At 40.6% G+C, this 14,823-nt stretch overlaps 1 long non-coding RNA gene across 1 annotated transcript; it reads left to right on the top strand.

Moving 5' to 3' along the window:
* The first annotated feature begins 5,027 nt into the window (after positions 1-5,027).
* On the top strand, positions 5,028-11,496 carry LOC121138974. The gene is made up of 3 exons (XR_005875844.1): positions 5,028-5,141; positions 6,590-6,721; positions 11,441-11,496. It is a non-coding gene; the product is annotated as an uncharacterized LOC121138974 (long non-coding RNA).
* The last annotated feature ends 3,327 nt before the right edge of the window (positions 11,497-14,823 follow it).

The following is a 14,823-nucleotide window of genomic DNA, read 5'->3' as shown; positions in this document are numbered from 1 at the left end:
CTCATTGAATTCCAGGAAGTTTTTAATTTCTTTTTTTATTTCTTCCTTTACCCAGGGATGGTGCAATTGTGCATTGTTCAGTTTCCATGAGTTTGTAGGGTTTCTGCAATTTGTGCTATTGTTGAATTCTAATTTTAATGCATAGTGGTATGATAAAATACAGGGGGCTATTCCAATTTTTTGTATCTGTGGAGGTTTGCTATGTTTCTGGTAATGTGGTTGATTTTAGAGAAGGTTCCATGTGGCACTGAGAAGAAGGTATATCCTTTTGTGTTTGGATAAAATGTTCTGTAGATATTTGTTAAACTCAGTTGGGTCATAACTTCTATTAATTCTTTTGTTTCTTTGTTAGGTTTCTGTTTGGAGGTCCTGTCTAGTGGTGAGAGTAGATTGTTGAAGTCTCCTACTACTAGTGTGTGAGATTTTATGTGCAATTTGAGTTTTAGTAATGTTTCTTTCATGAATGTGGGTGCCTTTGTATTTGGGGCATAGATGTTCAAAGTGGAGACTTCATCTTGATGGGCTTTTCCTTTGATGAATATGAAATATCCTTTTTCATCTCTTTTGATTGATTTTAATTTTTAAGTCTAATTTGTTAGATATTATGATTGCTACACCAGCTTGTTTCTTGGGTCTGTTTGACTGGAAAATCATTTCCCAACCCTTTACTCTGAGGTAACATCTGTTTTTGATGTTGAGATGTGTTTCTTGTAAGCAGCAGAAGGAAGGGTTCTGTCTTTGTATCCATTCTGCTAGTCTGTGTCTTTTTATATGCAGTTGAGACCGTTGACATTGAGGGATATTAATGACCATTAATGATGATTCTTGTTTGTTTTTGATTTATTGATAGTGGTATTATAGTGTGTAGGTTCTCCTCCTTTTTCTTTTGGTGTTTGGTAAAGTGGGATTATCTATTGCCTATGTCTTTGTGAATGTAGTTATCTTCATGGGGTCTAAGTTTTCCTTCCAGCAGTTTCTGTAGGGCTGGATTTGTGGCTATGTATTCTTTAAATCTGGCTTTGTCATGGAATATTTTGTTTTCTCCATCTACAGTAATTGAAAGCTTTGCTGGATATAGTAGTCTGGACTGGCATCCTTGTTCCCTTAGTGTTTGTAGGACATCTGTCCTGGATCTTCTGGCTTTCATAGTTCCCATTGAGAATTTGGGTGTAATTAGGGTAGGTCTGCCTTTCTATGTTACTTGGCCTTTTTCCCTAGCTGCTCTTAATATTTTCTCTTTATTCTGTAGGTTTGATGTTTTGATTATTATGTGGTGAGGTGACTTCTTTTTCTCGTCCAGCCTATTTGGTGTTCTGTAAGATTCTTGTATTTTCATAGACATATCCTTCTTTAGGTTAGGGAAGTTTTCTTCTATGATTTTGTTGAATCTGTTTTCTGTACCTTTGAGCTGTATTTCTTCACCTTCTTCTATACCTATTATTCTCAGGTTTGGCTTCTTCATGGTTTCCCATATTTCCTGGATATTTTGTGTTAGGGATTTGCTGGATTTGAGGTTTTCTTTGGTTGATGACTGTATATCCTCTAATGAGTCTTCAACAGCTGAGATTCTCTCTTCCATCTCTTGTATTCTATTGGTGATATTTGCATCTGTAGTTCCTGATTATTTACCCAGCTTTTCTAATTCCAGCATCCCCTCCTTCTGTGTTTTCTTTATTGTTTCTGTTTCAGTTTTCAATCCTTCAACTGTTTGAGTTGCTTCCTTCATTTGTTTGGTTGTTTTTTCTTGGTACTCTTTAGATTCTTTAAGAGATTTGTTTGTTTCTTGAATTTTTTGGTTCGCTTTTTCCTCCATTTCATGTATTTTTTGTTTGTTTTTTCTTCTTTTTCTTTAAGGGATTTCCTCGTTTCCTTTTTGAGGGTCTCTATCATATTCATAAAATAATTTTAAGGTCTGTCTCTTCTGCTTCATCTATGTTGTGCTTTTCAGGTCTTGCTGGCATGGGCTCTCTAGATTCTATTGGAGTCATGTTGGTGTTTCTATTTCTGAGTGAGTTCTTATTCTGTCTTCTTCCCATCTCATCTTCCAGTGGGTGCAGGTGGGGTCTTTCTGTCTCCACTGGTCCCTATCCTTGTCCCCTGTGTCTCTTTTCTCTTCCCTCCCCCCTCCCTTCCTCCCTCCCTCCTATTGTCTTTCTTTCTCTCCCTCCTCATATTTTAGGGTAGTGAAGATGGAAATTTCACCTTCACTTGCAGGGAGATGTTGGCTAACAACATCCCATGTAACACACAGAATATATCTTCTCCAGTGTCATAATGGGCAGTATGGCAGCAGCCTCTCTGTAGGTCAGGGTTTCTTATCCTTGGCATTTATCAGGCATGACAAAATGAGGTGTACCTGGGCTGTGTTTTGCCTCATGATACCCTAGTGTCCAGTTAATCCTGATTGTCAAATTGGTGGTATTTAGAATTACGGAAACCACCATGAACTCATCTGTAAGAATTCTCCAGGTCGAATTAATTGATGTAGGTAGACTCACTTGTAAATGTGGGCATCTCCATTCCACACGCTGGATTCCTGGACTTATTATAAAGGGAGAAAGTGAAATGACCACCAGCATTCAAGTCCCTGCTGCCAAATGAGGACAGTAAGACCAGCTGCTTCTGATTCCTGCAGCATTGCCTTTCTGGGCCTGACAAAGTGTGTGACAAAATAAACCCTTTCTTCCTTAACTTACTCTGGCCAGGCATTTTGTCACTGGAAACTAATACAATGAGGGGCAAGAGAACCTGACTTGATGTGGAGTGGTCTTGACACCTGGTCCAGCTGCAGCCGCAGACTGTCAAAATCCCTTAAACTCACAATCTCCCCAGTCAACCTACCACTCTCACCTGCTACTCCTCACCAATGACATGGCTTGTTGGCAAATGCTTAAGGTCACTTTGTGAGATCATTGTGTTATTTTCAGTCATCAGAAGATGCCAACTCAGGCTTTAATTTAATAACAGGCACAGTTCTGTTCCATAAATGGCAGTGATGTTATTTGACCCATGACTACCTGACCCAAGGCCTATTTGCTTACTGTTTGTAGCAGCAACATTGAGGTTAAAAGAAAGTGATAATAATCAGAATTTAGTGCTTGTAGTAGAACACTCATGGGCCTCCTGGAAGGAAAATTATTCTCTCTTTGCTGTGCATGCAAGGGCAGCTGCAGTAATCTGTAGATAAGAGTCTATCCCAAACAGTCTTACCTCACAACTCTCATCTCAAGCATCCTGGAAACAGTGACTCCCCATAAGAAAAGGAGAAGGCACTACTTTGTGACTTCAATCTTAGCATTTCCTTTTCTTGAGCTTCTCTTAGTGCCATTTAGAGTAATTTTGCAAATCCGTGTTTTAAATTTATTGAGTGTATGGGTGTTTTGTCTGCTTGTATGCCTGTGCATCATGTGATGGCTGGCACCCACAGTGCCAGAAGAGGGCACTGGATCCTCTGGGGCTGTAGTTGCCAGAAAGTTGTGAGTTGCTGGGAACTGAACTCTGGTTCTCTTCAAGAGCCACCAGTGCTCTCCTGTTGAGCCATCTCTCCAGTCCCTGCAAATTCATTTTTATTAGGTTTAGTGAGGCATAATTTACATGCAATAAAGTTTACCAATTTTAATTGTAAACTAGATGGATTTTGACAAATTTTACAGTTTCATAACCACCACAATTGTGATGCAAAAAATTTCCCCTCCTTAACATGTTTCCTTATGCCCTACAATGAGGAATCCCCATCATCCCATGTCTTCAGAAACAACCAATCTGCTTCCTGTCACTGTAGGTTTATTTTTTCCTGATTTTCACACAGTTGGAAAGTAGTACACAATTGTGTTTTTATTTTGTTTTGTTTTTCGAGGCAGGGTTTCTCTGTATTGTTTTGGAGCCTTTCCTGGAACTCGCTCAAAGACCCCAGGCGGGGGACTTTCACGGGAGGGAGACCCGAACCCAAGGAACAACGAAACCACGAGCTTGGATGCAACAGCAAGAGGCTTTATTTACACACGGGTACCCGGGCGTCTCAGTCTTGGGGGGCTGAGCGCGCCGAGCTGGGGACTCAGGGGTCCTTTTATAGCAAAAAGCGCAGTACAGAAGCAAGAAGCCTAGTTACAGGACCCTGATTGGGCAATTTAAATGAGGCTGGGGCTCAGAATCGAGGGCAATTGAGGTTTTGCTTGGAACTCAAGTCTCGGCCTTGGCCCTATCTGAGGAACAATAGGTTCCTGTGTGGCTATGCAGACAGCAGACACCACCTGTGTCCCTGCCTGGACAGAGTTCCCTTCTGATAGTAGTGACTACTCAGCCATGAAGACCTTGAGCTGAGCTCCCTTCTGATAAAAAAATGACTATTCAGCTGAGCTGTGGGGGAAACGGAATTTTCCATAAGCCTCAGCTGCCTCTGTGTAGGCTGGGCCGGGGTCTTTCAGCTCGGTAGACCAGGCTGGTCTTGAACTCACAGGGATTCGCCTGCCTCTGTCTCCTGAGTGCTGGGATTAAAGGTGTGCGCCACCAATGCCTGGCTACAATTGTGTTATTTTTATTGCTCAGAAATGACATTTGTAGTGTTCTGGAGTTCAAGACTACCAGGAAAAGACTAGACTCAATACAGATTATAATTAGTTAAATTTATTAAAACTGCTAACAGGGCTGTAGTCTCTCAGTCAAATCAGAGACATGGCACTTAGAAGCAGGTAAGGGGAGGGCTTTTAAAGGTGAAGACTATAATTACTTCATTTTTGTAGAATTTACTGACTTGAGAAGCTGCCTCACTCCCCCTGCACACTCTGATAAACGAGTTTACAGAAGCCAAACAGTGGTTAATCATTTCACATTAGTTACACTATTCTGGGGTAGGGGACAAGTTTCCAGGTGGTCATCTTTCAGGAATTTAGTTCAAAGGCCAACATCTGCTAAAGGGGGTGCCTGGTACAAAATGGAGCTTCCCTAACTATCACAAGAGCAGATAAACCAAGTTTCTCTTTTAAAAAGTTGATGTATCTAGGCTGTTGGTTGTTTTTAGGTATTGTGAATGAAGATGCTTCTAACATTGACACAAGTCTTGGTCAGAATGTATGTTTCTCCACCTTCTAGGAACCATTGCTTGGAGAATGTCCTACATTTCCAGAAAACATTCCAACTGTGTGGTATGGCATATGATATAAGAACTTTCCATGATCTAAAACCCTGGGTCTTCTGACACAGCCTCCCAAGTTCTGGGACAGCTGAGGCTACAATACTGAATTCAGTCCATTTGAAACACAGTATGAGACACTTCTCAAAAGAATTGTATTTTCCCTATCTTGTCTGCAAGTATTTTTCCAGGCCATGTTTATGTTCCATTGGTAATTCGATGATGGTAGGGACTAACAATAGATGTCAATGGGACACATACTGTCTTAGTCCTTGCACCTAAAATGACAACATACCATGACAAGGGCTCCAAAGTCACTAAAGAGTTGAGATGGCTTGGGAAAACATGCTTCCTGAGCCTGGCTTGTGCCCCTTCTCCACTAAGTTAATGCCATGAAATTCTAAGCTTTCCCGCAGGGTGGCTGCATCTGGAGATTGATTTTTAGGACATTATCATAGTCAAATCTGGTCCTAAGGGAGGCACTATATGATAGAACTATCCCCTTAGAAGAGAAAGAGAGCCTCCTTTCTTTCACCATGTGAGGACATAAGAAAGTGGTCACATGCAAATTAAAAAAAATTCTTTACCAGACAATAAACAATCTGACTCCCCAACTTTGGGCTTTGTGGTTTTAAGAACTATAAGAAAATAAATTGTGTCAAGTCTGTAATATTTGATAATGGCAGCCCAAGCTGAGTGAGATCCATGGTTGGAGGTGAGAATGTTACCAATCTACTGTCTGGGATCCTGTTGCTCTACCTGGGTGGCTAATGTCGGTGGGGGCAGCATGGGAGCACTCCCAGTGCTCATCTTTGGTAGTCTTGTGGCACTCTTCTTTGACACAGCAAAAAGCAGCAGCAGGTGTGTCCTGTCCTGGCTCTCATGCAGTTGGCCTCGGGTGTGGGGACCCTCCCCCCTGCCATGTCTTATAGCTCTTATGTAGTCAGTCCTCAGGGCTACAAGTGTTAGGGCTCTCGGGCAGCTTAAGAAATTGGCATGGCTTAGCTGGAACATCCAGACCTAGAGGCCCAGAGTCCTCAGCTCTTGACTGTAGTCTTTCATGGTTTCTCAGTTTAGGGTCTTTAAGACCCTTGGTCCTGAGGACTGCCACCACCCCTTTCTCTGTTGTCATCATGTTTACTGCCATTGCTGCACTCCTTCTCCACTGCCCCTGCTCCTCCATTTCCTCAGCTCTGCCTTTTCTGCAGTCAAGCAGACGCTACTTTGTTACTTCTGTAGCTCAACCTGCAGCTGCTGCACCGTCACTGCCACCATTCTATAGTCTTTGCTGCCACTGATTCGTATCCCCATCTCAGGCCACCCTGCTATAAGGAAGCTAGAAAAGACCACTCAAGAGATGCCTTTAATTGGGACTAATGTTGCAGTTTCAGACAAGGCACCTTGGAGGTTTCTCTCTCCCCATTCAACAGTGACCAGAACAAGCCACTTTTTCCTGCATAGGCAGAGAAGTGTGTTTGCACCAAGCATGGCATATCATCTTTCATGCAAAGGAGTCCTGTGTCACCTACACCACCACCAATAACAGCATTATACCTTCCATCACTGAAAGCAATCCCCATGCTAGGCCACCAGGTGAGTACTTCTCAAGCTTAGGTGGAAATGGTTGGGTTTCCAATGCAGGGTGGTAGAATCCACCAATACTTGCAATAGCATGGTGTGATGTTGACTGACACAGTCCTGGTTTACGCCTTGAGGGATTGAAGCAAGCAGCTGTGATCGTTTTCTAGGTTCCTCAAGGAGTCCAAATTGTGCTAAAAAGTGATTGGCTCTGGTATAATAGTCCAGCCCTTTGTTCCAAGATACAAGGACAGTCCAACACCTGCCAATTAGGTTTTTTCGTATCTATTTATTTATTTGTTTATTTATTTATGGCTTGAAAGTTCTACTTCAGGTGGACGATACCAAGGAAACAGTGTCATCTAGACCCAACAGGACTGGTAGACATATGAGCACACAGAGACTGTGACAGCACCCTCAAGACCTGCACAGAATCAAACCAGACACAATCTCAGCACTGAGAGGGGAAAGTGGACACAGTCACACTCCTAACCAAATAGCTATTTGAAAATGATACCTCCTGGGAAAGGGGAAGTCTGTTTCCTTCAATGGTGCTTCACTAAGTATACCAACCACTCCAGGGCAGGCTGGGTGTGAGGAGTAGTTATCTGTTGTCTAGCAGACCCCATGTTTTCCTTGTTTGTCTCTTGTTCTGCTTTGTTGAGCTTGTTTGGTGTTTTTTGTGTCACTGATTTTTCTTTTTTTGTCTGTTTTTATTTAATTTTTTAAGAGAGAGCACATGAAGCTTGTGGGTAGGGAGGTATGGATAGATCTGGGAAGATTTGTGGAGGGGAAATATGATTAAAACACATTGTCTACATTTTTAAATATAAAAATTAAAAATAGAGACTGGAGAGATGGTTCAGTGGTTAAGAGCACTGGCTGGTCTTCCAGAGGATCTAGGTTCAATTCCCAGAACCCAGATGCAGCTCACAACTGTCTGTAGCTCCAGTTCCAGGGGATCTGATAATCTCACACAGACATACATGTAGGAAAAACACCAATGCAAATAAAATAAAAGCAAAGAAATGATAAAAAATGTAAAAATAAAATAAATACAGAATTTAATTTAAAAATTAGTATTTTGCAGAAAATGCATGCTAAAAAGTTTTCCAGAATGACATGGAGTCCCACCAGCAAAACCTGTTTCAAATGCCCAGTGCAATCTTACTGATCTGCCTCTTCTTTCTCATAAATAGGAACAATTTATCATTGTTTAGTGATTAAGTTATCAATTAAACTATCTATATACTTAAACAAGGTCAGCAGAGTTTTGTTTTGTTTTGTTTTTCAAGACAGGGTTTCTCTATGGCTTTGGAGGCTGTCCTGGAACTAGCTCTTGTAGACCAGGCTGGTTTCGAACTCAGAGATTCGCCTGCCTCTGCCTCACCACTGCCCGGTGTTCAGCAGATTTTTAAACATAGTCTTCTAGATGTATTTTCTCATAGGTTGAATGTGGTCAGTTATCTTCTTCCATGCTGTGGGTTCCAGTGATGGACCTCAGCTGGCTGTCAGGCTTGTAAATGAGTGTCTTGACTTGCTGAGGCATCTCACCAGCCCTCATAGCAGCTGGAGCATCTTTAATCTGGACTTGGGAGTTTCCATTCAAGTGACTTCTCTTTCAAATAATGCCTAAACCTAAAAAATAAAGAATCTACACACCCACTGACCAGAAATATGAAGATGACTTTCCAATAGTAGTCAAGTGTTGTCATGTTTGCATCTTGTCGGGCTATTCTAGAATCAAGCAGTGGAAAGGGCTGTACAAGATGCCAGAACACTCTGTACTCTTACCTTAGCCCTCCTTCTTTCTACACTGGAGAGTCTGACCTGATAATTAACATTTAAGCAGCCTACATGAAGCCACTGCGTGGCTTACAGACCCTCCACCTTCAAACTCACTCAATTAACAAGAACCCAACAGACATTTTCCAGAAATCTGTATTTTTTAAAATGATTTTTATTTAAATTAGAAACAATCTTGTTTTACATGTCAATCTAAGTTCCCTCTCCCTCACTTCCTCCCATGCAGCCCACTGACCCCCTATCCCATCCCCTTCCTGTTCCCCAGGGAAGGTAAGGACTTCCATGGAGGATCTTCAAAGTCTGTCACATCATTTGCAGCAGGGCCTAGGCCCTCCCCCATTTGCCTAGGCTGAGAGAGTATTCCTCTTTGTGGAACGGGCTACTGAAGTCCATCCATACACTAGGGGATAAATACTGATCCACTACCAGAGGTCCCATAGACTGCCCAGGCCTACTAACTGACACCCACATTCAGGGGGTCTGGCTCTGTCCTAGCTGGTTTCCCAGCTATTAGTCAGGGGCTCATGAGCTCCCCCTTGTTCAGGTCAGCTGTTTCTTTGGGTTCCTCCAGCCTGATCTTGACCCCTTTGCTCATCATTCTTCTCTCTCTGCAACTGGATTCTGGGAGTTCAGACTTAGTGTTTAGCTGTGGGTGTCTGCTTCTGCTTCCATCAGCTATTGGATGAAGACTATAGGATGACAATTAGGTAGTTATCAATCTCACTACTGGGGAAGGGCATTTAAGGTAGCCTCACCACTATTGCTTAGATTGTTAGTTGGTGTCATCCTTGTAGATCTCTTGACATTTCCCTAGTGCCAGATTTCTCTTTAGACCTATAATGGCTCCCTCTATTATGATACCACTTTTCTTGCTTTCATGTATTTTCCCTCTGACTCAATCTTCCTGCTCCTGCAGGTTCTCTTCTCCCCTCCTTTTCTCTCCTTCTCTTTCTCTTAATTCCCTCTATTCTCCCCCCATGCTCCCAATTTACTCAAGAGATCTTGTTTCTTTCCCCTTCTCTACCAGACCATGCATGTCTCTCTTAGGGCTGTCCTTGCTTCCTAGCTCTCTGGTGGTGTGGACTGTAGACTGGTAGTCCTTTGCTCTATGTCTAATATCCATATATGAGTGAGTACATACCATTTATTTATGACTGGGTTACTTCACTCAGGATGGTTTCTTCTAGTGCCATCATTTTGCTTGCGAATTTCAAGATTCAATTGTTTTTTTCCACTGAGTAGTATTCCATTGTGTAAATATACCATATTTTCTTTATCCATTATTCAGCTGAGGGGCTATTACAGGTTCTGGCTATTACAAATAATGCTGCTGTGAACAGATGTCCTTGTTGTACGAATGTACATCCTTTGGTTATATGCCCAAGAGTGGAATTGCTGGGTCTTGAGGTAGACTGAGTCCCATTTTCCTGAGGAATCTTCATACTGATTTCCAAAGTAGCTGTATGAGTTAGCAGTCTCATCAGCAGTGGAGGAGTGTTCCCTTTTCGCCACATCCTCTCCAGCATGAATTGTCATTCGTGTTTTTTATTTTAGCCATTCTGACATGAGCAAGATGGTATCTCAAAGTTGTTTCGATTTGCATTTCCCTGATGGCTAAGGATTTGAGCACTTTCGTAAGTGTCTTTATGCCAGTTTAGATTCCTCTATTGAGAATTCTCTTTTATTTCTGTGCACCACTTTTTAATTGGACTATTTAATGTTTTGGTGACTAGCTTCTTGAGTTCTTTGTAAATTTTGGAAAACAGTCCTCTGTCAGATGTGGGGTTGATGAAGATCTTTTCCCATTTTGTGGGCTGCCGTTTTGTCTTGTTTACTGTGCCCTTTGCCTTACAGAAGCTTCTCAGTTTCTGGAAGTCGATCTCAGTGTCAGTGCTACTGGTGTTATGTTCAGGAAGCAGTCTCCTGTACCAATTCGTTCAAGGGTACCTCCCACTTTCTCTTCTAAGTGGTTCGGTGTGGCTGGATTTATGTTGCTGTCTTTGATCCATTTGAACTTAAGCTTTGTGCATGGTGATAGATATCAATCTATTGTCCAAAATCAGGTGTTTGTAGGGTTAATATCAGAGTTTTCAATTCAATTCCATTGGTATACCTGTCTATTTTTATGCCAATACCAAACTGTTTTTGGCACTATAACTCTCCCTGACTTGAAGCTTTATTACAGAGGCCTTCATGGTCTGTGAAGAATTGTACCTGTATTTTGATGGGGATTACATTGAATCTGTAGATTGCTTTTGGTAAGATTGTCATTTTTACTTTGTTGATTCTACCTATCCAAGAGCATGGGAGATCCTTCCATTTTCTGGTAATTTTAATTTCTTTCTTTAAAGACTCAAAGTTCTTGCCATGTAAATCTTTTGCTTGTTTGGTTAGCTCTACCCCAAGATATTCTATGTTGTTTGTGGCTATTGTAAAGGGTGACATTTCTCTGATTTCTTTCTCAGTAAGTTTATTGTCTGAATATAGCAGGGCTACTGATTTCTTTTTGAGTTAATCTTGTATCCTTTCCTGAAGGTGTTTATCAGCTGTAGGAGTTCCCTGGTCACTTATGTAAACTATTATAACATCTGCAAATAGTGAAAGTTTGACTTCTTCATTTCCAATTTGTATCCCCTTGATCTTCTTTGGTTGTCTTATTGCTCTAGCTAGAACTTCAAGGACAATATTGAAGAGATATGGAGAAAGTGGACAACCTTGTCTTGTTCTTGATTTTAGAGGAGTCCAATTGAGTTACTCTCCATTTATTTTGATGTTGGCTTTTGGTTTGCTATATATTGTTTTCATTATGTCTAGGTATGTTCCTGTTATCTCTGATCTCTCCAAGACCTTTAACATGAAGGGGTGTTGGATTTTGTCAAAGGCTTTTTCAGCATCTAGTGAGAAGATCATGTGATTTTTCTTTTGCAGTTTGTTTATATGGTGGATTACATTGATGGATTTTCATATGTTGAACCATCCCTGGGATGAAGCCTACTTGATCATGGAACTTGGATTTGATTTGGCAATGACCCTTCTGCTTCTATTGTGTGGAACACTTTGAAAAGTACCGGAATTATCTGTTCTTTGAATATCTGGTAGAATTCTGTACTGAAACCACCTGGCCCTCATTTTTTTCTCTGTTGGGAGACTTTTGATGATTGCTTCTATTTCATTAGGGATTACAGGTCTATTTAAATTGTTATCTGTTCTTGATTTAATTTTGGTAAGTGATATCTATCCAGAAAATTGTTCATTTCCTTTAGATTTTCTCCATCTCTGACTAGCTCCATAAGCTGAAAGGGAAGTTTTGCTGGAGGTGTGAACTCTACCAAATGCTCTGTGGTCATTTATGTACTCAAGATTTTGCAAAGTTGCTGTGGATTTAGTGATTCCTTATTACTATCATTAGTCATTCTCAAATCAAGACAACATTCATCTTTTACTTCAGCCATCACCAGTCACCATTTATAACACTCGTAATTAAGCTGAGCAGAATAGATACTGAATATCCAGTAATCTCACAGTTTCCTATTGTCAGCCTGGGTTTGGATCATAATATGATGCATTTTCTTGTCTGCTTGTTCACCTTATTCTAATAGGAGATATTTCAGGATGTATTATTTTGCTTTTGATTCCTAGCAATTATGTGAGGGTCTACTCTATATGTATCTCATCTCATTAGTGAATGTGACTTGAAATAAAAAGACTTCCAACTCCATTAGTCTGATTTTTTATTTACTTCATTAAAGTTTCTGAATAGTCTGTAAGCTCATATTTTGAGGTTGGCTAACAGATCCACTTAACCCTTTACAGTGAATTGGTGTTGCAAATGTGTGTTATGTGTCTTTTCAGTCTGTAATCTGACATTCAGAAGTATCTAAATTTTGTGGTTTATAATATCAATTCCATTTCTCCTTCTCTCTGTCCAGTCACTCTCGTTGCCCCTTTCCCTACAAAGATGTTTTCTTATAGTCTATGGGAGTCTTTTTCATTCTGTTGCATTTTTTGATGAAAAAGATTTTTAATTTTCACAAAGTCCAATTTATATGTCTTTTTGTCTTTGCTCTTTATGTCATATTCAGAAATAATTTCAAATATGGTATCATGAATTTTACTCATGTTTCTTGTATAGTTTTAATTTTACTAGAGTTGTATGATCTTAATTTGTGCATTGTAATCCATCACACTTCAAAGTATAATGGTCATTATGCAAAATGAAAGAAGCCAGCCACAGAAGGATGGCGTATGATTCTATTTACATACACTACAGAGAGTAATCAAAAGAACAGCTCGGAAGTTGGATTGGACACTACAAAGGGTAGAAGAAGGAGGAATGAGAAGCAGCTGCTTAGTGGGCCTGGAGTTTTCAATTTGCTAGATGAGTGGACTTCTAGAGATGAGTGATGGTAGTGATTGTATCACATTATGGGATGCATTTAAACTGATATACTTAAAATGGCTAACATGGTAAGTTTTATTAAGTGTTTTCCCACATCTGAATAAATGAGGGAAAACATGCAGAACCACTACTTCCATTCCCAAATTTTTTCATAGGTTTTGAGATCAATTTAAAGAGCTGTCCTGAAACAGCCTTTCTTGTTGCTGTATGGATGACAGACAATACCTAATGTTTGGGGCACTTTAGTTGGAAATTAAACTAGAAATTTTTAAGTAATGAAGATATTCAATAGATTCATTTATTTTAAAGCAATTGGCCATTAGTAGGAAAAAAATTAAGATAAATGATGTACTACCTGTCTTTGGATACATCAATGATCTAGAAATTAGAACAAAGGCCTAATTCATCTCCAGGACAGAAACAGACATAAAAGTCTAATTCTTAGTGGTTCATGAATAAGTACCAGTGAAGATGATCCAATATAGTATGTGACTATTTGAATTGCTTTCGAGTATTGTGAAGCTGTCTCTGGTTTCTGCCAGTAATTGTAGAAGGCAATTACTCAATTAGCTACTCTGGTGACATGTCTGAATTGCCATTGCCTGTGAATATATATTTTATATAGATGGAGAAATTTTAAAAGATTCAGTTAAATTGAGGAGTTTAATATAGGGAAACTGACCTGAGATATCTATAAATTAGTTACAATTTGTAGCTGTAAACAAAATATTTATGAGAACAACCTAAAAGAAGAAAGGATTATTTTAACTCTCAGTTTCAGAAGATTTTGTCCATAATTATTTGGCACCATATCACTGGCCTGTCGTCAGGAAGAACAAGGTGACTGCAGGAACATGTGTCATAGACTGTTACTGCACATCAGATGGGAGGTAGAGACTGAGGGAGGAGAGAGACAGAGACAGAGACACTGAGAAGAGAGAGAGAGAGAGAGAGAGAGAGAGAGAGAGAGAGAGAGAGAGAATACAAAATAACCCCTCCAGGTAGGCTTTACCTCTTAAAGTCCCTAGAACATTACAAATAGCACAAGCTGGGGAATAAACCTTCAGCGCATGAGCCAGTGGGAAGAACTTCATATTCAAAGCGAACCAATCTTCCTGATTGCATCAGGTGGGTACTCTCCTGGCTGTGGTCAGAGGCCAGCGTACTTATGTAGAGAAACCCCAAAGATGAAAGTTGTGATGTGCCACATCTGAGCTGGTTTTGATGGCTAAGAGATGCAAGTCGCCTCTGTACACTGGAAAAGAAAATCAGGTAGAGTCTTATAAAGAGGAAGGAAACTCTCCCCATACAGTTTCAGATTTCCTAGTGTAACTATTCTTCAAGGTTACTACTAGCTGAATCTACTGTTGACTGAGGAAGAGTACCGAGAGCCTCCACAAAAGAAGGCATTCCTGCTAGTGCCCTGCTCAGTAAGACCTTACACAAGATGGTTCTTCTGTGTGTTTTTGTTTTGATTCTCTTGTGTCTGTGTGTGGTGCATCTGTGTATGTATACACATTTGCATGGGCATGCACATGTAGGTGTTTGTTGTTAAGGAGAAGCTTTTTCTTTGCTAGCCGCTTTGGTTTATCCCCCGCCAGCCGCCTGGGCTCTGCCGAGATGTAGTCCCCAAATAACACACAGGAGGCTATATTAATTATGAAGCTGTTGGCCTTGCTTGTTTCTTACTGGCTAGCTCTGACTTAAGTATTACCCCATAATTGTTAATCTAAATATGTTTCTTACCGGAGAGGTTTCCGGGCTTCCTACCCCAATGGCGTTACATCTCGACTCCCTGTGTTTCTCCTTCCCAGAGTTCTCCTGGACTCCTAGTCCCTCCTATCTTGGTTCCCTATAGGCTCAACAGTACTTTATTGACAAATGCACAGGACTTCCCCCAACAGTTTGTGCA

The sequence above is a fragment of the Mesocricetus auratus genome, unplaced genomic scaffold (genome assembly GCF_017639785.1).
Source record: "Mesocricetus auratus isolate SY011 unplaced genomic scaffold, BCM_Maur_2.0 Super-Scaffold_6730, whole genome shotgun sequence".
NCBI lineage: Eukaryota > Metazoa > Chordata > Mammalia > Rodentia > Cricetidae > Mesocricetus > Mesocricetus auratus.
Note: the sequence above shows the minus strand (reverse complement) of the source record. Positions and strands in the feature narration are given on the sequence as shown.